Below are 24394 nucleotides of genomic sequence, written 5' to 3' on the forward strand. Positions count from 1 at the left end.
CAAACCATTCTCCAGAATGGCTGGATCAATATATAACTCTACCAGTCATGCATTAATGTCTCAATTTTCCCATATCTTTTCGAATATTTGACATTTTCCCTTCCTGTCATATTAACTAATTTGTTAAATGTGAGATGGTGCCTCAAAGTTCTTTTTGATTTGCATTTCTCTAATCAATAGTGATTTAGAGCATTTTTTCATATGACTATAGATAGCTTTGATTACTTTGTCTGAAAACTTGCCTGCTGATATCCTTTAACCATTTATCAATTGGGGACTAGCTCTTATTTTTCTATAAATTTGACTCAGTTCTCTATATATTTGATAAATGAAACCTTTATCAGAGATAGCAGAAATTTTTTCAAAGTTATAATTAATCATATTTCCCTCCATCCTATTTTTCCCCTGTTTATTCTATTCTCTCTCTGCTTTCAGTCTGTCTATCCTCAAAAGTGTTCTGCCTCTGAATACTACCTCCCCTAATCCAGCCTCCCTTCTGTCAGCCCCACCTCCATCTCTTAACCCCTTTCCCTCCTACATTCCTGGTAAGGTAAGGTTTCTATACCCAACTGAATGTGTATGCTATTTTCTCTTTGAGGAAATTGAAATTGGCTCTTTGCGTCAATTCAGATGAGAATAATGTTCAAACTCTTCTGCTCATATTCTCCTCCTCTGTAAAATCTTTTTCTTACCTCTATTATATGAGATAATTTACCCCATTCTATCACTCCCTCCCCCCTTCTCTCAGTGCATTCTTCTTTATCACCCCTTAATTTAGTATTTTCTTTTTATATATCCTCACAATGTAGTCAACTCATATCTCTGCCTTCTGTCTATATATATATATATATATATATACTCCTTTGAATTGCACTAATAATGAAAAAAAGTTCTTAGGAGTTATAAGTAGCATTTCCTAATGTAGGAATATAAACAGTTTAACCTTATTGAATCCTTTATGAATTCTCTTTCCTGTTTACATTTTTATGCTTCTCTTAAGTCTTGTGTTAGAAAGTCAAATTTTCTCTTGAGCTCTGGTCAAGCATCAGGAATGCTTGAAAGTTCTCTATTTCATTGAATTTCCACTTTTTCCCTGAAATATTACACTGTTTTGCTGGGTAAGTGATTCTTAGTTGTAATCACATCTCCATTGTCCCCCCAAATGTGTTCCAAGCCCTCTGATCCTTTAATTTGGAAGCTGCTAAATCTTATGATTTTCTGACTGTGGCTCCATTATACTTGAATTGCTTCTTTCTGGCTGTTTGCAATATTGTCTCCTTGACCTAGGAGCTCTGGAACTTGTCTATGATATTCCTGGTAGTTTTCATTTTGGTATCTCTTCAAGGAGGTGATCAATGGATTCTTTCAAATTCCATCTTTTTTAGGTCCTGAGTTTCAGGTAGTTTAGCAATTCTTAAATCATCTCCCCTAGATCTATTTTCCAGATGAATTGTATTTCCAATAACAAATTTTGCATTTCTTTTTTTTTTATTCTTTTGATTTTGTATTGTTTCTTGATGTCTCATAGTCATTAGTTTCCACTTGCCCAATTCTAATTTTTAAAGAATTATTTTCTTCATTGAATTTTTGTACCTTGTTTTCCATTTGCTCAATGCTATATTTTTAATAGTACTTTTCTTCATGGAAATTTTGTACATTTTTCCCGGACTATGCTCCACTCATATCCTGGTGTGATAGACCTTTCCTGTTTACCTTCTAAATTGTCTTTGGCTGGAAAATTGTTTTAACCTTTCCTATTGTGTGTCCTGCTGCTTCAGAATTTGTTTTGAAACATTATCTACAGTTGTTTGGGAGGAATTTGGGAGAGCACAGGCAAGTTCTTGGTTTTTCTCTGACATTTTGGTTATACACTTTATACTTATTTTCCAAATAGTTTATATAGTATTGTGATTAGTTGTTCTTTAAACGCTTGGAAGAATTCACACATAAATCCATTTGCCCCTGCTCCCCACCCACCCAGGTACCTCAATTATGATTTATTCAATTTCTTCTTTATAAGATATTTGTTTTACTAAGTATTCAATTTTCTTTTAAACTGGGTAATTTACATTTTAAATAAATATTTGTTTTGTTTAAATTGTCAGTTTTATTGGCATACAATTAGGAAAATTATAATTAATTGCTAATAGTTGCTTTATTTTTGTCTTAATTGCTTGCACATTCACTCTTTTTTATTTTTTAATACAGATAATTTTAGTTTATCTCTTTTTCCATCATATCAGCTTCTATTTTTAGTTATTATTTCAATGTTTTGCTTTTACTTTTGATTTTATTAATCTGTCCTTTAATTTTCTGGATTTCTATTTTGGTGACTCGAGATTTTTAATTTGTTCTTTTTCTATTTTCAGTTTGCATGCTCAATTAATTGAACTTTTCTTTCTCTTTTTCCTTGATATAAGTGTTTAGAGATATAAAATTTCTCCCAAGTACTGCTTTGACTACATCCCACAAATCTGATATATTGTCACATTGTTATCTTTAATGAAATTATTGATTGTTTTTATGATTTGTTCATTAACCACTCATTCTTTAGCATTATATTATTTAACTTTTAATTAATTTTTAATCTATGCTATTAAGACTTTATTGAATGTAATTCTTATTGCACTGTTGTCTGGAAAAGGAAATTTAATATTTCTGATTTTCTATATTTGTTTGTGAAGTTTTTATGGCCTAATACGGGATCAGTTTTTGTGAAGGTACTATGTATAGGTGAGAGAAATAAAAAAAGGTATATCCCACTTCTTTTCCCCCTTCATTATTTTTCTATCATACCTAACTATTCTAAAATTTCATTAATCTCCTCAACTTTTTTCCTTGTTTATGATTAGATTTATCTGGGTCTGAGAATGATTAATTGAAGTTCCTCATTAGTGTAGTTTAGCTGTCTATTTACTCCTGTAACTCATTTAAAATTTCCTTCAATAATTTAGATGCCATGACTTTTGATGTATATATGTTTAGTACTGATGTTTCTTCATTGTCTATGGTGTCTTTTAGCAAAATGTAGTTCCTTAAATATGTCTTTAAATTATGTCTATTTTTGCTTTTGCTTTTTCTGAAATCAGGATTACTCTCCCTGCTTTTTATTTTAACTTTAGTTAAAGCATAATATATTCTGCTCTAGGCTCTTAACTCCTTGTTTGTCTTCTTGCTTCAAGTGTGTTTCTTGTAAATGATATACTACTGAATTCTGGTTTCTAATTAATTTTCCTATCTGCTTCAATTCTATGAGTGAGTTCATCCCATCTACCCTCATAATTATGATGGTTTACTGAATATTTTCCTCCATCCTATTTTCTTTTATTTTTCCTCTTTTTTTTACCCTACCCCCTCCTTCTAAATCTGTTTAGCTTTTGATCACTGCTTTCCTCTATCTACTTACCCTTTTGCCACCCCCTCACTCCTCCTTATTAGCCCCTTCCTTTCCTTCTTTCTTGTTGGGAAAGATGATTAAAATTATATACCCAAAACTATGTAAGTATGAATGAGTGTGTGTGTGAGTGTGTGTGTGTGTGTGTGTGTGTGTGTGTGTGTTTTCAGATAAGGGAGGGTTTCCAGCATGGCTTGCTACTCCCATTTTATACTCCATTGTAATCAAGAAATAGTTAATGATGAAATTTGTCCCTGGAGAGGATTTGAGAAAATGTAACTTCTTTCTTGCATTGCAGAAGTGGAGGACCTTGGTAGTAAATGATTTCTAATTCTATAAAGTACACTTTATATTTTGATTAGTTTTACTGAGATGTTTTCTTCCTCTTTCTTTTTTAATCTTTCTTACAAATCTGGCTTTAAAGGAACCATTTCTATATCACAAAGGTTAGGAAGCTAAACACTTTATTCTTTACTAAAGGCTCCTCCTGCTCTAGACCCAGACACTTGCTCATCACCTTATTAAATCATAGTGGATCCCTGCTTCTAAAGTGAAAGGATGTAAGTTATCTTCTTTTACACTCTGTCTCATTAAACTTCCACACTCATAACCAAGAGCATTTTGTTATAGCTTACATTTAAACTTCCTTCCAAGATTTCCCCACGTGAAGGCATTAAAAAGGTATTCAATGTCCAAAATGAATCTGGTTAGAGACAGCTATTTTATCCCTGTGAACAAAAAAAAATGATAAGCATAAAATAATGCAATAGTGAATAGATATTAAGATTTTAACTAAAGGATCTGCAGTTAAACTAATGTGGTACCCAGGTTGTAGGTTGGTATTTAAAACCATCTAAATATAAAACAGTTTGAAGTACAACTATCAAGTTATTTGACATTTCATCTTGCCTCTGTGTGGTCCAAATGACTTTTGGTTTACATCAATAGCCATTCTGGCTGATGAAGAGGTATCACCTTCGAAAAAAAGTATGTTTTGATCTGTATTCAGACTCCATCAGTTCTTTGACTAAAGATGTATAGCATTTTTCACCATAAGTCCTTCAGAATTATATTGATGAGAATATTTAAGTCATTCACAATTGAGCATCCTACAATATTGCTCTGTACAATGTTCTCTTGGTTCTGCTCCTTGTACATGGCATCTGTTCATGTTTTTCCAGGTTGTTCTAAGAGCATCCAGCTCATCATTTTGTAGAGCATGATAGTATTCCACCACAATCATATACCACAACTTGTTCAGTCATTCCCTAATTGATGAGCTTCCCCTCTATTTCTAATTCTTTTTGCCACCAGAAAACAGTTGTTCCAAATATTTCCATACAAATAGATTCTTTTTCTTAAAAAAAATTTAAAAAAATTCTTTTTAGGAGACAGACCTAGTAGCAGTATTGTTAAATCAAAGGGTGTGCATGGTTTTATAGCACTTTGGGCATAGCTCCATACTGCTCTACATAATGGTTGAATTAGTTCACAACTCCACCAACAGTGCATCAATATTTCCATTTTCCCACATCCCCTCCAACATTTATCATTTTCCTTTGCTGTCCTGTTAGACAGTCACAGATGTGAGGAAGTACCTCAGACTTCTTTTAATTTTCATTTCTCCAATCAATAGTGATTTAGAGCATGTTTTCATATGACTATATATAGCTTTGATTACTTAACCTGAAAACTGACTAATCATATTTTTTTATCATTTATCAATTGGGGAATAGCTTTTATTTTATTTTTATAAATTTGACTCATTATTCTTTATATTTGAGAGATAAGGCCTTTGTAAGACAAACTTGCTTCAAATTTTTTTCCTAGTTATGGTTGCTAACTGTATTTCCCTCCATCCTTTTCCCCCCATGTTTATTATATCATCTCTTTCCTTTTACCCTGCCCCTCCTCAAAAGTGTTCTCTTTCTAACATCCACCTTCCCCAATCTCCCCTCCCTTATATGAGGAAATACCCTTTCTCCTATTGCCTCCCCCCCCCCTACTTTTCTGTAGGGTAAGGTGGATTTCTATATTATGGACTTTGTATATTATTCCCTTTTTTAGTCAATTCTGATAGAGTAAGGTTCAAGCATTCTCTGCCCCCTTCCCCATTTTACCATTTCATGTAAAAGCTCCTTCTTGCTTCCTTTATATAAGGTAATTTGCTCCATCCCATCTCCCCCTTTCCCTTTCTCCCAGTGTATTATTATTTCTTGTCCCTTAATTTTATTTTTTTAGATATCATTCCATCATATTTGACTCACACCTGTGCCCTCTGTTTATTTATATATACATATACTCCATGTAACTGCCCTAATAATGAGAAAATTCTTGAGTTACAAGAATTGTCTTCCTATGCAGGAATGTGAAGAGTTTATCTTACTAAGCTCTTCTGATTTCCCTTCTGTTTTTACTTTTTATGCTTCTCTTGAGTCTTGTATTTGAAAGTCATATTTTCTATTCAGTTCTGGTCTTTTGATAAGGAATGCTTGAAAATCTTCTATTTCATTGTATATCCATTTTTCTCCTGAAGGATCATGCTCAGTTTTGGAGGGTAGGTGATTCTTGCTTGTAATCCTATCTCCTTTGTCCCCCAAAATATCATATTCCAAGTCCTCTGATTCTTTAATGTAGAAACTGCTAAATCTTGTGTTATTCTGACTGTGGTTCCATGATGCTTGAATTTCTTCTTTCTGTCAGCTTACAATATTCTCTACTTGACCTGGTCACTCTGGAACTTGGTGATAATATTCCTTGGAGTTTTCATTTTGCTATCTCTTTTAGGAGGTGATTGGTAGATTCCTTCAATTTCTAATTTATACTCTATTTCTAGAATATCAGGAAAGTATTCCTTGATTATTTCTTGAAAGGTCATGCCCTAGCTTTTTTTTTTAAATAATGAATTTAAAGTAGTTCAATAGTTCTTAAATTATCCCTCCTTTATCTATTTTCTAGGTCAGTTGTTATTCCAATGAGATAGATCACATTGTCTTCTAGGTTCTAATTCTTTTGATTTTGTTTTATTATTTCTTGATGTCTCTCAGAGTCATTTGCTTCCCCTTCTCCAATTCTATTTTTTTTCTGCTTTTTGGAGGGCAGTTGGGGTTAAGTGACTTGCCCAAGGTCACACAGCTTGTTTTTGTGTTAAGTGTCTGAGGCTGGATCCAAACCCAGGTCCTCCTGATTCCAGGGCTGATGCTCTATTCACTGTGACAACTAGCTGCCCCATAGCGCCCCCCCCATTCTAATTTTTAAAGAATTTTTTTCTTCATTGAGTTTTTGTACCTCCTTTTCCATTCAGCCAAGTCTGCTTTTTAAAGAGCTCTTCTCTTCAGTGAATTTTTGTATAATATTTTTTTCCATTTGACCAATTTTGTTTTTCATGGCATTCTTCCCCTCATTGGATTTTTTTAAAACATCTTTTGCCATTTAGTCTATTCTGTATTTTAAGATGTTACTTTCTTCAGTGTTTTTTGTGTCTCCTTTACTAAGTTATTGAAACTTTTTTCATGATTTTCTTATGCCACTCTCATTTTGCTTGCAATTTTTCTTCTACCTCTCTTACTTGATTTTTAAAAAATCCTTTTTGAATTCTTGCATCGCCTTAGGTCAATTCATATTTTTCTTTGAGGCTTTGGGAGTAGGAGTTTTGACTTTGTTGTCTTCTGAGTGTGAGTTTTGATATTGTTTGTCACCATAATAACTTCCTATAGTTAAGAATTTTTTGTTGTTTGTTTATTTTACAGCCTATATATATATATATATATATATATATATATATATATATATATTTGCTTTCAACTCTTTGGTAAAGTAAGGATCTACTTAGAAGATGGAGGCCACACTGTCTCAAGCTTCAGGGCTTTTGTGTCACTGTCTTCAGAGACATGTCTAGGGACCTGTAAGGTATCAGTTCTTGCAAGGTGACATGATCTAAGGAGAGGAGTGTTTACTTCTCTCCTGGACTGTGCTCTGGTCTTCCAGGAACCACTAGCCTTATTTTCTGCCCTGGAACTGTGAGGAGGGTCTCTACTCCACAGAGCCTGCAATCTCTGGTGTGCTACTGCTCCTCCTCTCCCTGGGACTGCCACCCAGGATTGCAACTCATATGTGAATATGGTCAAAGCAACAGACTCTTGCCCCCAGTGCCAGTGAAAAGACCCCCATAATCTCCTTCTGGCCAGTTGTTTAACTCCCTTACCATCTGTGGGCTGAGAACTCTAAAAGCAGCTGCTGCTGGAGCTAATTCAGTCACTTCCAAGGCCTGCTTCTGGTTTGCTTTGGTCTGTCCTGTGCTGGCATGATCTGTACTAGACTTTTACTCAGGTGCAACAGACATTTCCTGCCAAACTCCTAAAATGTCTTGTACTAGAAAGTTGTTTCACACCATCCTTTCCTGAGTTCTGCCCCTCTAGAATTTGTTTCAAGGCATTATTTAAAGACATTTGGAGGGATTGAGGGGAGAGGTCAGGTGAGTCCCTACCTTTTCTCCATCTTAATTTCCAGATTTCAAAACCATAATTTTTTTTTGCTTTTTCATTCTGGAATTCTCAGTGCTGAAACCTCCTTGCATTGGAATATCCATTTTTTCCTTTTGATTTTCTCAAGCTCCCCCATTCTTAAGCCCATTCTACCTTTTGTGACTTTCTCTTGGGGCTTCCATTTTGTGAATGGGCACCATCCATTATTATTCTTCTTCTATTAATCTTTAATTAATCTTCTATTTCTGATCCTGGCTTCTGATCTTCAAAATTTTGCCCCCTTAGCAGGTACCTTCAATGTGTCCTTTCCCACTTGCTTCCTAGCTTTTTAGCTCCCTTTCACATGATCTCTTTCTCCATTAGAATGCAAGCTCCTTGCTCTGCAGAACTTAGCAGAATGACTATTATATAGTAAACTCTTAATAAATTTTTATATCTTTTGCCTTTCACCATTCAACTGTACTTATTAGACGTAGTACCTCCAAGTTCTTAAACTCACCAAGTCAACAAAACATGTAAATCTTAAATTAGATAGTAATTTACTTTACACCTGGAAAGAATAAATACAAAAAAAGTGTAGAAAAAGAAAGAAAGCACCCAGGGATTTAGTAACAAATTTCCCTGGATAATTCATCTTGAATTAATTGATAATTGAGTGAGATTTCTGTGATACTAGAACAAAAAGTGGTCAGGGCTCTCTAGAAGTCTCAAAGATATATGGTGCCACCTAGGGGTTAGAAGTCAGTGAGAGCCAGTCTGGATCTATCACATCTTTTATCTTCCATAATACTGCATCCTCTCATCCCTCTATTATTAGATGACACTAGGCTGCAGCAACTAGGTAGCAGGGAGTCTTGATTGAGGAAGACTTGGATTCAAATCCAGTCTCAGACACTTACTAGTTGTGTTTTTCTGGGCATATCACTTAACCTCTCTAAGCCTCAAGTTTTTTTCAACTGCAAAAATAGAGGAAATAATAGAATCTTCCTTACAGGTTTGTAAGGACCAAATGAGATATTTGTAAAGCACATAGCACGGCATCAGGCACGCAGTAGGTCCTTAATAAATCCTTGGATTTTTTTCTTCTTTACTGCTGATGTAGTTTTAGGAAAAGACTAAGGGATCACTCAGGAATTAGCTGCATTATATAAAAATGCTAAGTTCTTTCTGCACTGGGTTACCACATAGCCAGAAACATCCAGGGAGTTCATCATTTCCAAAGAGCCAAAATTCTAAATTACATTATCCCTTGAGTCCCTGAATATTTCCTAGAAAGCTCCAAACACAGAATTTCTGGGATGGAAGATAAAGGCCAATTAAACCTCTGCTACATACCACATGATTAATTGGGTAAGATCAAAGGGATGTATCCATAAATGAACTTGATGTGTAAACAAAACACATCAATAAAACAAGGTAAGCAAAGGGGAGGGGAACCACAACACATTGGCAAGGAAAGATAGCTATTTTTTAATTGAGTTTTCAGAGTATATCTCTGACCTCCCCACAAGGTAGATTTTGCAAACATTGTTTTCTTCATTTTATGGATGATGAAATAGAGGCTCAGTGACTTCCCTACACTCAAAGAAATACTGTGTTTCAGATCTAGGATTCAAATATGCATTATGAAGCCTACATATTTTCATTACACCATACTGTATCTCCTCTATTGAAGATTCATTAGTAGGGTCTCATATCTCCTCACTGTAACATGATATAAATTCATTCAATTCAATTTAATTCAACATGCACTTATTAAATGCTTCTGAAATTTGGGAGCAAAAAAAGAAAATAGACTAATCAATGGTGGGAGTGAGGTTAAACAGTTGGATAACCTATGTGCAACATTTTTATTTTTATGATGCCAAGAAAAAAACAAAATTTGTCACTAGCATAAGTGAACACCCTGAAAAACTTATAGGAGTATTCGAAAATGAGACACACAGAGGTATGAATGGATTTCAGTCTGCATCTTTGGTAGGGAATACCCATGATATTGAGATCATAGTTTTGGTTGAGTTTTTCAGGTTTGAAGGGGTTACATGCTTTACACACAAAAGTTAAGAAAAACTGAAGAGAGAGAGCAGAAAATAGTTTGTTGTTGATGTTATTTATTTTTATGTATCGATATAATTCATTTTGAGAGACATTATATAGAATAGAAATGAATAGAAAACCTTGTAGTCAGGAAGATACGGCATTAAGTTCTGCCTCTGATACATACTGGTCATGTCAGTGTAAGAAAGTCACTTAGTGACTCAGCACCCCAGGCAAATTTCTAAAACTATAACATTCAGAGCAAGTTACAGATCTGCATTGGTAGACAGAGTTTTCCCACCAGAAGTTCTCTTGAACAGTGAAATTACATGTCTAAGCAAAAGAAAAGACCATAATGACTTCTGACTGGCACATGAATCTGTAAAATGCTATAAACACCCTGAGGACTCAGATCAGGTATATATTTAAATGTTGCACATTTAAATCTAAAAATTGTATACATGCAAAATAAAATGTAGCTATATGCTTTCTAGATGTCAGTCCCCCCCAAAAAAAGTCCTATAAAAAAAAGGAGCTTTTAAAAGCACTCTTTCTCTCTCGAAATAAAAACCCTCAATTTTCCCCATATTCTATGAGAAAGTTCATAAACTTTTTACTTCATACTATAATAGTATTGTAATTTAATTATTATGTACCTAATTGGGAAGTTCTAGGATCATCACAGTAGGGGATTGAGGATATAAAGATAAGGTTTGGGAAGGAGCAGCAGCTCTCCTGCATTAAAGGAATTGAAGATACTTCTTACATTTTAAAAACATAAATTCTTTATTCCTAGGGTGCTGGAATTCTGAGATCAAAGGATGGTTGATTAGTTTTCTGAGGTGTCACTTTGAGAAAGAACATTGGAATGGACCATACAATAGCCAGCAAACACTTATTCTAAGATAGAACAACTTGTGTTGATGAATCCTCATGAAACTCATGTATTATTCTTGGCTACACTTTTTCTGTAAGCTCCAAATTTTGCCTCTGTTAATTACACCAGAGAATTAGACTGTGGTGATCAATTCTCAGCCTGTTATTTGCAACCAATTTTGACAGAAATAAGCAGATAATAGCAGTTATGGAGGGTTAATTGCTGATACAAAATACCAGATCCTTGGCACCCTGGAGCAGTTTTCATTAGAAGACTGTTGGCCAATATCTTGCATTCTCTGAAACTGGGAAGTTGCTATCTGGTCCAGTCTCCTAGGACATTAGGCTTCCAGATGATTTTTGGAGAGCTTTTCTTGTCCCTTTCTTGGAACCAAACAAATAGGCCTTTGAAATTGGCTCCTTTGGCAAACAGAAATAAATTATTTGAGGCATGGTCAATTTAGCAATCAGTTTAATTCACCAAGCATTTAATAAGGACCTATTATGTGCTAGATTCTGGGTTAAGCACTGGGGATACAAAGGAGAAGTTATATTGTACTAAGGGTACAATATAGAAATGAGTAAATACAAGGTAATTGGAGAAAAACACTATCAGGAGCATCAGGAAATTTTTTCCCATAGAAGATAACACTGGAGTTGTCTGTGTCTTGAAGAAAGCCAAGGACTCTGAGGAACAAATGAGCAAGTACATTTCAGGTTCAAGAGATAACCTACAGAAAGTCAGGGAGGTAGAAGATGGAAAAAAAATTCTGAATCTAGGGAACAGGAATGGCATGAGTAGAAGGCTTGAATGCATTCGGAAATGTGGTTGGTGTGTATACTATCTATCTATATCTATCTATACATATACATTCATATATTCATATGTGTGTATATATATATATATAAAACCAGCTTGAATATATATTTTTTGTTACAAAAATGAATTGAACCCAAGAAAAACTTGGATTAAAAATAAATGAAGAGAATTTGAAAGCTGCTAACATCCCATTGATTGAATACCATTGAGTTACATACTCTTTCAGGCAGGGAGAATTTCCAGTCTTTTATCATGCTTCTCTATTCTGATACAAGTAACTGTGTTAGCATCACAGAATTAGTCTTCAGCAACAATACTATTTCAGGCTTGATCCCTACTCCTTATTTACTGAATAAAATAATTCTACTACTGATATCAATCTTTGTCAGTAAAATCTCTGCAATTTACCTCTTCTTGAAGTTTTAAGAAGACTAGGAGGTCATACAACTTGTGCTTGAATTCACTGACAATCTTTCCCAAGTGCTAACTGTCTAGGTTACACATTTCCAGCTCATGAATGGTCTTCACTAACACTAAAGTCATTTGTAGATTATTGTTTTCTGGGGAAATAGGGGGTACTGAGGTTGGACTCCTGCAGAATTAACCCAAAGATGATACACATGGAGATGGAGAGGTTATGTCAGGATGTATAATTTACTCACTTTGGATGCTAACAAATATCTCCAGAATGACCTTGATCAATACTACTGATATCTTAGAGGAATAATTTTCAGCCTAGGTACAGTAGCTTTTTCCCCAGTAACTGTATTTTTATATAATTGTTTTCTTTTGTAATTCGAAGTATTTTATTTAATGTATTTAAAACATTATTCTGAGAAGGGGTCTATAGGCTTCATCAGACTGTTAAGGGTATCCATCACAGACAAAGACACATACATACAAAGAAAGTTAAGAACTCCTATTTCTGAACATGTGGGTAGGATGTTGGGAGAAGGCAAGAATAGATCTTTTGCAAATTATTAGAAAGAAAATAAAAATTTGTTGAACGTTTAACATGTAAATTTATGGGGATTCAAGCTTTCCGTGCTTCAAAGGAAACTATTAACTCAATATTCTAGCAAAGAGGATTAAAATTAATCATACTTGGAGCAATGACTTTTGATATGAAAAGGAGTCTCCCCAAAAAGAAGTTTTACTTACAGTTTCAACAGACAGTAATTAGCATAATGTAACACTAACAATAATAATAATATAGGCTTGACTTATCTCTAAACCTCATTTCTACCAAGAGAATTTCACAAATCATTGTCTCCTTGTACAATGAGGTGGATGACAACAGTCATCACCAAGTTGATTGATAAAAAAAAGGTCTTGGGGGCAGGTAGGTGGCACAGTGAATAGAGCACTGGCTCTGGAGTCAGGAGGACCTGAGTTCGAATCTGTCCTCCAATACTTAACACAAAACTAGCCATGTTACCTTGGGCAAGTCACTTAACCCAGATTGCCCTACTTTCCCCCCTCCAAAAAAGCAAAAAAAAAAAAAGTAACTCTGAAAAAAACATCCCCATGGAGTCAGGGGTGGAATTGTCCTATGTGCTAAGCTTCCTTGGGTAGTAATCAATTTTTTCACTCAATCTTTATGTGTTTTATCTTTTCATCTGTCCTACCTGCCCCTAAGACACAACTCCTCACCTACTATTTGCCACTATGGCTGATTTTAGAGAGAGCAGAGCAGATTGTTTCTCAGTGAGAAATTTAAGTGGTATAGGAAGGCCTTCTGACTTTTCCTCCAGAAAGCTTCCAAGTGAACTTCTATTTAACCTTGTTGTTTCCCTCATTACACTTTAAACTTCTTGTGATTGTTGTTGAAATGTATTGTTTTATGTGCTGTATTTGTGTGCCCAATTCCTAGCCCAGTTCCTGGCATAAAGTAGATACTGAATAAATATTCTAGATGTAAAAGAGGGCCATGAAATTAGCAAGGAATACCTATTAACCAAAGTTAATGGGAGACAGCAAAACCACTACTATTAGTGATGCAAGTGGTGTTTTTTTTAATTACCTTTTGCTTGGAGTAGTGTAGTCACTTCCCAGTTGGCTTTAGGATTTCTAATCTCTGCTTCTTCAATACATGTTTCACAGAAGCTTCCAAAATAATCTTTTTAAAGCACCAGTCTAATAATGTCATTCACCTGCTTAAAAATTTTCAGGAGTTTTCTATTGTCTCCAGCATAAAATATAACATATTTTCAAATGTAGAGGAGAAACAAAGAGAATGCCTCCCCCAAAAATCTCATTGTAAAAAAAATACCGTAGACTGTTCTTGAAATTCTATAGCCACTTTCCTATGACAAGAGTATGACAGTGGACCTATAAAACAAAAGGTTCATGGGCCCAATATTGATGTAGAAAATGCAATTTATAGGAATATTATGGATCTGGTCTCAACAGAAAAGGGAAGTCAAATTAGGAATCAGTGACACTCATCATGGACCTCCAGTGATTGGACTTTGAACCTTCAAGAAGTTATTAGAGAGAAAGCAGATGGCAACTACTCATAGCTCTGCATGGGAGGAGTTCCTTGCCTCTGTCTAACAACTTCTGGGTTTAGTATATACCTGTTAACTGTGAATATAGGAGAAATTATGAACTGATAATAATTTAATTTGTCTGGTATTCTATGTATTTTCTAAAGCACATGTCCATATATCACCCTCTACTCAATACCTCCAAGAGTCCACTATATCACCTCCAGGATCAAATACAAAATCCTCTGTTTGACTTTCAAAAACTTTCATCAATATTCCCCATCCCATCTTACTTTGCAGTCTTTGTATACCTTATTCCCTACTATATACTCTTCCATCTGGTGACACTTGACTTGCTGCTATTCCTTGAAGAAGACTCCATCTCTCTGCTTTAAGTATTTTCTCTGGCTGCCCCCATACCTGGAATGTTCTCCCTCTTCATCTCTACCCTCTGGCCTCCCTGACTTCCTTCATGTCTTAACTACAATTTCATCTTCTGCAGGAAACCTTTCCCAACCCTCTTAATTGTAGTTCTTTTCATTATTTCCTATCTTATCTGTATATAGCTTATGCAGGTGTTTATTTAGAGACTTCAGAGGAAGTGGACTTTGTCTAGTTGGCATATGTAAGTTCCTGGGAAACTCCAAAAAAGGCTTTTTGCATAAATGATAGATAGATAGACAGATAGATACATGCATATCTATATACATACATATCTATATACATACATATATATGTATACACACACACACACACACACACACACACACACACACACATATATATAAGCCAGTGTGATTTAACAGAAATCAAAGGGCCTAGGCTAAAATCATACCACTGTCACTTATTATTTCTGTGATTTTGTGCAAGGCTCCAAGTTTCTTAAGATTTCTGAGTCTCGATTTCCCTATTAGTGAAAGGGACTGGAGAAAAGGAGGGAGGCTTTTACTCCATGGTCTCTGGGTTCTTTTTCAGGTCTAAATATTTTGCCATGTAAACTTAAAGTTCAAAAGTGGTTATTATCTACTTGAAAGAAAACCATTAACTCTTTCCATATAAGAAGAAATCATTATACTGCATAACGAGTAATACCAGTGTTTCTTCTCCCCAAAATGGATTGTCGTGTTGATGCCATTTTACGCTGACTAATAAAATATTCCACTAGCACAGGGATTTGATCAATCTTTAGCCTTACTTTTTTTGTTTTGAGAATGGATCTCCTTATCACTTTATAGAGCAAAAGTTTAATTCCAACTTATGGATCCAACACTATTTCTGATTGGGATGGAAGCTTTGACATTCTCTGTTTCTGACCTAAGTCAATTCACCCCTCCTTAAGCAGCCTGGTGTCAACTTATTGACTGAAGGCTTTTAACATTACTGTAGTTACTCCTGAACTCAAGCAATTCACCAGTCTCAGCCTCCACAAGTATCAGGAACTACTGTATCACCTTGTCTCTCTTGGTTTTATTTATATAAGCAGAAATTAATCTAACAGTTATACCTTCCCTTGTTGAGGTGTATTACAGAAGTCATATAAATCACTGACCAATAAAAAAAAGCCACTGAAAAGAAAACAGATTGAATTCTTCTTACTAAATGAAGTGAATTGAATTTTGTGGGGAAAAGACACCATTTCCCATAGATAAAGCATAACAAGTTTTTGGAATAAAATATCAGTCAACTATTAGAATATTTCTGCTTTCAATTCATCCTAGGGAAGGCATTTGAATCTTAAAGTCTGAAGAGGGGTAAAAATTTGAGGAATTAATGTCATAAGAATGAAAGACTTCTGTAGCCTTATTAGAACATGAACCACAGTAATACCATCTTATTCATGAGTTTATTTTCTAAGAAGATACTCTTAATACTCTACTATTTGATGCTCCTTGGATAAGGTCCAAAACCTGCCTTTTACTGAGTTCGATTCTGAAGCTATTATAGTGAGCTTTGATTTCCAGTTCACTTAAGTAGAACAAGACTAGAGGAAGAAAAATGTTTAACTCTTTACACTTCAATACAATCTAGCATAAAGAAACTAGACAAATATGGAGGAGCAACTTGGTGCAGTGGATTATTCCTGACCCATGGTGCCCCATTTTCTAGGGTATATTGTATATCACAGGTCATTTATAGCACAAGGGTTAAACTTCCAGCCCCGACATTCTCAAGTGCTGCTGGAATAGATTACAATACAATTGGGAAACATTGAATAGAATAAATAAAAATCTAATAAAACATAGATAACATTAAATTTTAAAACCATTTCAATATGTAGTCCACAGGATTCCACATGTATGGAATTATTGGCCCTCATTTCTATTTGTGTTTGCCACCACAGCTTTAAACCAGTGCATTTGGCAAGAATTTCAAGAGGGTTATTCTACAGAACAATGACTTTAGCTGTTGTTTCCTCCCTTTCCCCTGCCCCCTACATTACTATTGTATGGAATGCCAGGGAAGGCCACTGATTAAATACTCTAACCAAAAAACCATAAAGAGGCAGATCCAAGATGGTGGAGTAAATGGCATGACCTAGTCAACTCTGCCAACATTCCTCTCCAAACAAGTATAAAGTATGCCTCAAAACAAATTTTGGAGTGGCATAGCCAATAAAAAGTCAGAGTGAGATATTTTTCAGAGTAAAAAATCTTGGGAGGTCAGAAGAAGAGGTCTATGACACAGGGGTGAGGGCTGGTTTGGAGTACAGCTGCAACAACACAAGAAGTGGACTTTGCAGTTGGCTGCCACAGTATTAGCAGCGACAGCAGAAGCTTAAGCAGTTCTCAGTCGAGAAGAAGTAAGAAAGTTGAACAGCTGGTCAGAAAGATTTTACAGGGGATCCTTTTTTGATAGTGGGTAGAGCTAGCACTGATTAGCAACTCTTTTGACCATGCACAGTTATAGGGTGGAAGGAAACGCTTATGTTCAGTCACAAGGGAGCGGGGGCCATGGCAGAGAGGAAGAGCAACACTTGTGGCTGCAAGGAAACAGGAGCCACACAGATACACACACAAACATGTGTGTATATATACATATGTGTGTATAAATATATGTATATGTGTACATATTTATATGTGTGTATATGTTGGTGAATGGAATGAGTTCACCTATAAAATGCAAGTGGATAACAGAATGGATTAAAAACCAGAATTCAGCAAGAGAAGTATTTGAAACAGAAAGACAGAGAGATAAAATAAAGGGCTGGAATAGAATTTATTATGCTTCAGCTGAAAAGCCAAGCATGATCAGCTTTCCAGAGGACTGCTTCTGTGAACAGCTTCAAGGTTCTGATTACATAGTATAGTGATCTCTATTTATTCAGCAGTAAATTAAAGCAAAACATTCACAGAAACCAAAGTGCAACATATACAATGTTTTGACATAACTTATCATTAAAATGGCCACATAGTTTTCATCAAAGTGGTCACATAGTTTTAAGCCAAAGATATCATTCAGTAAGAACTTAATTCAATCATCTTTAAGGAGGCAAGCTTCCTTAATGGACACAAAGTACAAAGGCAAAAGTTCTCCAGCCCTGAGTCACATTGTCTTAATCTCTGTCAAAAAGTCTTCCTTCTAAAATAAGGGGGGGGGGGGGGGGCGGCCAGGTAGCACAGTGAGTAAGAGCACTGGCTCCAGTGTCGGGATGACCTGGGGATCGAATCCAGGCTCAGACACTTAGCACCCACCCAGAAACACCTGGCCGTGTAACCTTGAGCAAGTTACTTAACCTCAATTGCTTAAAAAAAAAAAGTCTTCCTTCTTCTTAATTGGAGATTAGTTTCCAATCATCCTTAATTCAATCATCCTGAAGAGGTACAGGATGCAGTCATCCTTAATTCAATCATCCTGAAGAGGTACAGGATGCAGAGTACAAAGTCCTCCCATTCCTAGGCCACAGTAAATCATGATCTTCACAGTTTGAGTTAAATACCCAAGGAGAGGTCTTTTCATCTTGACTTGAGTCTGACTCTCAGATTCCATGGTTCCTCTTCCATGGTCCCAGCTCCTGCCTGAATCAAACCAATTTTCACCTGGATTAAAGGGCAGGCAGCTCTCAGTTCCTTGTCCAGTTCCTGTTCCATATTGAAGCTCACAGTGTCTAATCCACCTCAAGTCCTTCACAGTTTCTGTTCCTGGGAAGTCAAAGCTTAACAAAGCCACAATAACATTCATTGACATTACCAGCATCATCATCAATTCACTATCTGCCTGTGAAATCAACACAGACCCACCAATAAGGTCTAAGAAATCAACACAAATCATCAGTATAGTCCCAGGACCTCTGAAAACATCAGTAAGACCCTACTCCAGGACTTCTGTAAACATAAACAAGAAAATCCTTTTTCAGGCTTCTGAACCAACAGTAAGGTTCCAAGGCTTCTGTAACAAGAGCACTGTCCTCTATCAGCAGACGAATCTGACAAAGTAACATCAAAACAGACAAAGAACCAGCACCACAGCCATGCTTCCTCCCAGTTTCTGCTCTCAGCTTGGGCTTCTCCTTATACGTGATAATTAAGCTCCTCCCTGTTCTGCCCCTTTCTATTGCATCAGCAACAGGAGTTCACAAGTTCTGTTTCTTAACAAAAGACTTGATATAATTATGGGCCAAAAAATTGAATTGAAACAAGGCGCTAAATAATTAAATAGCTGAAACAAGTTAACCACTTCTTTGCTTGCCATTACATTAGGAAATGAAAAAGGCAGGGGCAGCAATCATGATCTCAGACAAAGCAAAAGTAAAAATAGAGAAATTAAAGGAGATAATCAAGGAAATTATATTTTGCTAAAAAGATAACATAAACATTGAAGTAATATCAAACATTGTTACAACAAGTTTCTCTGATAAAGGCTTTATCTCTTAAGTATATAAAGAATTGAGTCAAATTTCTAAAAATAAGAGCTATTCTATTGATAAATGAGAACTGGACAAATGTCATGGACAGGTAGTTTTCAGAAGAATACATCAAAGCTATACATGGTCATGTGAAAAATACTTTAAATCACAATTGATTAGAGAAATGAAAATTAAAACAATTTCAAGTACCACCTCCCACCTATCAGAGTTGGTAAATGCTGGAGGGGATGAAGAAAAACAAGTACACTAATAAACTCTTAGTGAAGTTGGCACTTCACTATCCAATCCAATTCACTAGTCCAGTCATTCTGGAAAATAATTAGGAACTATTCCCTAAAGGTATATAAAACTGTGCATGCCTGTAGACTCTGTGATACCACTAATGGTTTTGTACCCCCAACCAGATCAAAGAAAAAGAAAAGGGATCTATGTGTATAAAAATATTTGTAGCAGTTCTTTTTTGTGGTGGCAAAGTATTAGAAGTTGAGTGGATGCCCATCAATTGGGGAATAGCTAAACAAGTTTTGATACATGATTTTGATGGAAGTATTATTTTGTTACAAGAAATGATTGGGGAGGGGTGTCAAAAACATGGTTATGTAATCTGATGCAAAGTGAAATGAATAGAACTAGGAGATCAAAGACTATTCCTAAAGACTTATGAGAAAAAATCCGTCCACCTCCAAAGAAAGAACTGATGAACTCTGAGTGCAAACTAAAGTGCCATTTTTTCACATTATTTTTTTCCTTTTTGTGATGCGGTTAATTTTGTAGTATGTTTTGCATGATTTCACATATATAATTGATGTCATATTGTTTGCATTCTCAGTGGGTGGGGTAGCAGTGAAAGGAGAGAGAATTTAGAACTCAATATTTAAAAATAAAATGTTTATAAAATTATAAATTTCAAAAAATAAAAAAGAATATCTATTGTGGATACAAGTGGAATCCATTTGGAATGAGATAAACCATTCAAAGAGTAAAAAAAAGGTATTGGAAAGTAAAGCATTTTATTCTTTTTTTAGGTATTTGTGTTAAGTTGCTTCTGCCTTATTAGGGACATAAAAGAAGGGCTTCCAGCAAGTTGAGTGGATCATTTATGAAGATTTTATGGGAGGAAAATAAGTAAAATAATTGCACAGAAGTAGAAATTATGGCAAGATTGTTATTGGACAGAAAGCCCAAGCCATCATAGATACAAGTTGCTTATTATCTCTGGGATTCAATTTCCTCATCTGTAAAATTAGGGGCTTATTAAAGATAGTGTCTGACATAATTTCCAGCTCTAGATCTATGATCCATATAAACAAAGCTCTTTATAGCATCACCTTTAGTGGTAGAAAAGAATTGTAAGGAAAATAGGTGCCCATTAACTAAGAAAGGCTGCACAAGGTCTCATTATTCTATAGAATAAAAAATTACAAAAGAAAAAGAAAGCATATGTAATACTTTGTTTTATGGAAGGCAACAGCTGAATTATAGCCCCTGGTCCATCTGCCCCTCCTTGAGGGGCATTATGCTCTACTGGTATGAGGACCTTTGTGGAGGGCAACTTAGATAATGTACGTGCTCCTCACATTTGTGTTCATTTTATGACAAACAATTGGTTTTGTTGCAAGGCATAGAGAGAGCAAAGAACAACTGATTTGTAATCAGAAGACATGGATTTGAATTTCAACTCTGCCAGTTACTGCCTATGTGACACTGACTAAGTTTCTTCTAATTTGAGTTTCTATTTTCCCATCTTTAAAATAAGGAAATTGGTCTGGATTATTTCTAAGTTACTTTTATCCCTAAACCAAAGAAACAATTCTAAACAGAGATGGAATGATTCAGAAGTCTGATCTAACACTGGTAGCATCAGTTCAACATATTAAACCCTTATCTGAAAAAACTTCCAAGATTAAGTTGCACCTGAGAAACACTACTTAGAGTCATTCTTGTATTTGGTTACATGTTTGTGCAATTAAAAAAAAATGTGCCCATTAACAATGACCAGTAACTATCTGGTCATGAAAAAGAGATTCTGACAAGCCTTTTTCCATAATGAAAATTAAATGATGTAAACTTCACCTTCTCTTTGATCTTACATGAAAGTGGCAGCTAGAAATTTATATTCCTAGAGAATGCCTGTGTTTAATACCTCTTCTCAAGTTCCCTAGCTAAGACAAATATTTATATCTATATCAAGTCACAGCTGAAATATTACCTTGTCATGTTAGGTAAACTGCAGAAAAGTATGAATGTAAATAAGAAGAAATCTATTGTTGGAAAGAAGCAATATCAGCAGCAAGGGAAAGATTACAGTTGATGGACAGGACTACTTATCAGGTTAATAAGCAAAAAAAGAAAAGGCATCACTTCAAGAAATGCAATTCTTTATTACTATACAATAGAACAGTTCAAACATTCCCACATTTTTTTACAAATTTTTGATTTGATTTCAATACAGAATACTATAAGAATATTATTTAAACTATTATTTATTCAGGAATCTATTAAGGGTTTACTGTATGAAAAAAAGTATTTACTATGTACTAGGAAATTATCCAATTCAGTTTTCCCTTTATATTGAGCACATTAGAAGACTTTGGAGGTTTTGCAAACTTTCACCTTCTTCCAAAACTAGCCTTTGGAAGCTGAATGGTCATCACAACTATGAGGGGTATGTAGACTGAGAGTAGCACCAAGGGTTTTTTTTTCCCCAGTTTATGTATACATGCACATTTGTGAAGAGAATGGTAGAGATGCTGTTCTTTATTCTTTTATATACCACTCTATAAATATTTATTGAGGTTTTCTGTTGGCAAGACTATGGCTAGATGCTGAACAAGATGAAAGAGATAAGTAACACAGGATTCTATCCCTTTTCAAGTTTACAATCTATTTGTCAATATAATTCATGTATGAATATAACTATGATGCAAAGTATTATATGATAAATGTATAAAAGAAGGCTGGAACCAAACAGATGGTGGGAGCAATTAGGTTGAAATTTATAAAATGTTATAGAATAATCAAATTTTTGTTCTTCAGTTCTTTCAGTTGTGTCTAACTTTTGATGATTCAATCTGGGATTTTCTTTGCCAAGATGATGGAGTGGTTTGTAATTTTCTTCTACTCTAGTTTAAATACTTCATTTTATAGAAATTAGGGCACAGGGAGGTAAAGTGACACATAAGTTTACCAAGTAGTAATCAACTAGAAGAAATTTAAACTCAGTTATCATATCTGAGTGCTTTGTATACTCTAGATCTTTATTGTTTTATGTCTGTTTTAGAGCAGGAAAGGCAGGGCAATTGGGTTAAGTGACTTGCCCAAGATCACACAGCTAGTAAGTGTTAAGTGCCTGAGGCTGGATTTCAACTCAGGTCCTCCTGACTGCAAGTCTGGTACTCTATTCACTGTGCCACCTAGCTGCCCCAACTCTAGAACTTTAAGTGGGGATGTTTATTTTTATCTGACTTTATTCCAATGTGCCCTATTACTACCAACTGTTCTTTATTGGGGGAAAAAAATGGACCTACATTTGGTGTTTCTTTTGTAATTGGTCTTCAAATGTTCCTACTTTGAATTCCAGGACATGAGGCATAGGAGTGTCTTCCTTGAGACCATACCATCTCTGTAAAAAAAGAGAGCTGTGTGAGATGAATGTAGATTCCTTCCAGCTTTGACTTCTATGGCCAGATGATTGCATAAAATCACAAATTAATTATGTAAAAGATTTAGGAATATAATAGGATACATATTTCTTACTCATGGGGTAGTGTAATGAGTTGTCACCCCTACAAATACTCCTACTGCAATTTGTATTAGGCCCATTTTGGGGTTTAACTCAAGAGGATCTTTAAACTCTCTACATCTTAATAACATATCCATCAACAAAAATGCATCTTGCTGTCAAGATGAGTGTTTCTGCAAAGCCACGTAACACATCACTAGCTGTAGAACCTTGCATATAACAAGTGCTCAACAAATGAAGAAACCTCTGTTCTCATCAAGCTTACATGCTACATGGGGCCACAAACATGCAGAGGCTTAAAATTATGTGAGAAATAAATAAAAGTTCAAGAAATTATATATACATATATAATTACATAAGTTATATATACATATATAATTATATAAAATATATCACAAGGCAGAAAATGCATGCCAAAAGAAAATAAAGATGCAAGAGCTCAAAGGTGGCCTGACTGGAATCCTAGGAAGGATTCATGAAGTAGGTCAGGGAAGAGGAAGAAAGAAGGGAAAACTGGGCTAGACAAGTTCAGAAAAAAATGATCTTCAGAAGGATAGGTAGAATTTGGATGAGAGGAGAGAAAGGAAGAATTTCAAATGAGAGGGAAGCACAACAAGGAAAAAAATATGTTTAGGGGACAGTGAAAGGATCTTATTGAATGAAAAGGAAAGTTTGAGAAGGAAAGTAGCTCAAAAAAGTTAGATAGAAGCCAATTTGTAGGTGGTCCTGGGTGGGAGCAGGTGGACTTTAAAGACACTGATTAACACACTTTGAAATTATTAATTTCTACTACTGGAGAAGATCTAAAAAATGCCTACTTTTCTTCGATCTGAATGTTATGTTGGGGATTATTTAGAGGAAGAAATCCATGAGACAAAGTATGTGCCTTGACAGGGATTTTAATCTTCTTTTTAAAACCTTGATGTGTATATTTCAGGATTTCCTTTATTCTTTGCTTATTATGATATCAGCAGTTTGGTTTTTTTCCCCTTAGCATGGACTGTATCACTTATTGCCCTTTGTTGTGAAAACTTTGGAAATGACTAGTAAGGAAAATTAAGTATCTAAATGAGCAAGGTGATGCTATTATGAGGATATGTTTTACTGCCTCATATATTTCATTCAAGAATGTTTAATTACTAGATGTATCTATCAAAATGCTGTTTAGATTATAGATTGTATCAAAATGCTCTGTCCTGTGTTTGTAATCAATGACAGCTTCAACATCAGCAGGTCGGTCATTATGATAGCTAGCATACGGTGTGAAAAAGTTGAAGAATTTCAATGCCCCTTATAAAGGTTCTTAAAGTTGACACTCAACATTTAATGCACAATTTCCCTTTACATAGCAGCATCTCCCCTTTTTTCTACAGTTTTGTCAGCACCCATTTGAAAACCATAGTTGTCATAGTACTCAATCATGTCAGATACAATAGACTCTACCCTTGACATACTGCCAGTCTTGCTTTCTTTTCTATTTTTAAAAATTTAAACTGTATCACACTATAAAGGAAGAAATTAACAAGGGAACAGGCATATGCCAATGACAAATGTATGTGTATGAAGCAGATGTGTGCACACAAGTCATCAGGAAAGAACCATTTTCATTAGCCTGCACCATTTTTTTTCACTAATAATATTGTCATTCATTAGATTCTTCCTTCTGAGTCTCATCATGGTGTTCTGAA

The sequence above is a fragment of the Petaurus breviceps genome, unplaced genomic scaffold (genome assembly GCF_028583685.1).
Source record: "Petaurus breviceps papuanus isolate PSGF00001 unplaced genomic scaffold, PetGlider_PUasm1.0 90686, whole genome shotgun sequence".
NCBI lineage: Eukaryota > Metazoa > Chordata > Mammalia > Diprotodontia > Petauridae > Petaurus > Petaurus breviceps.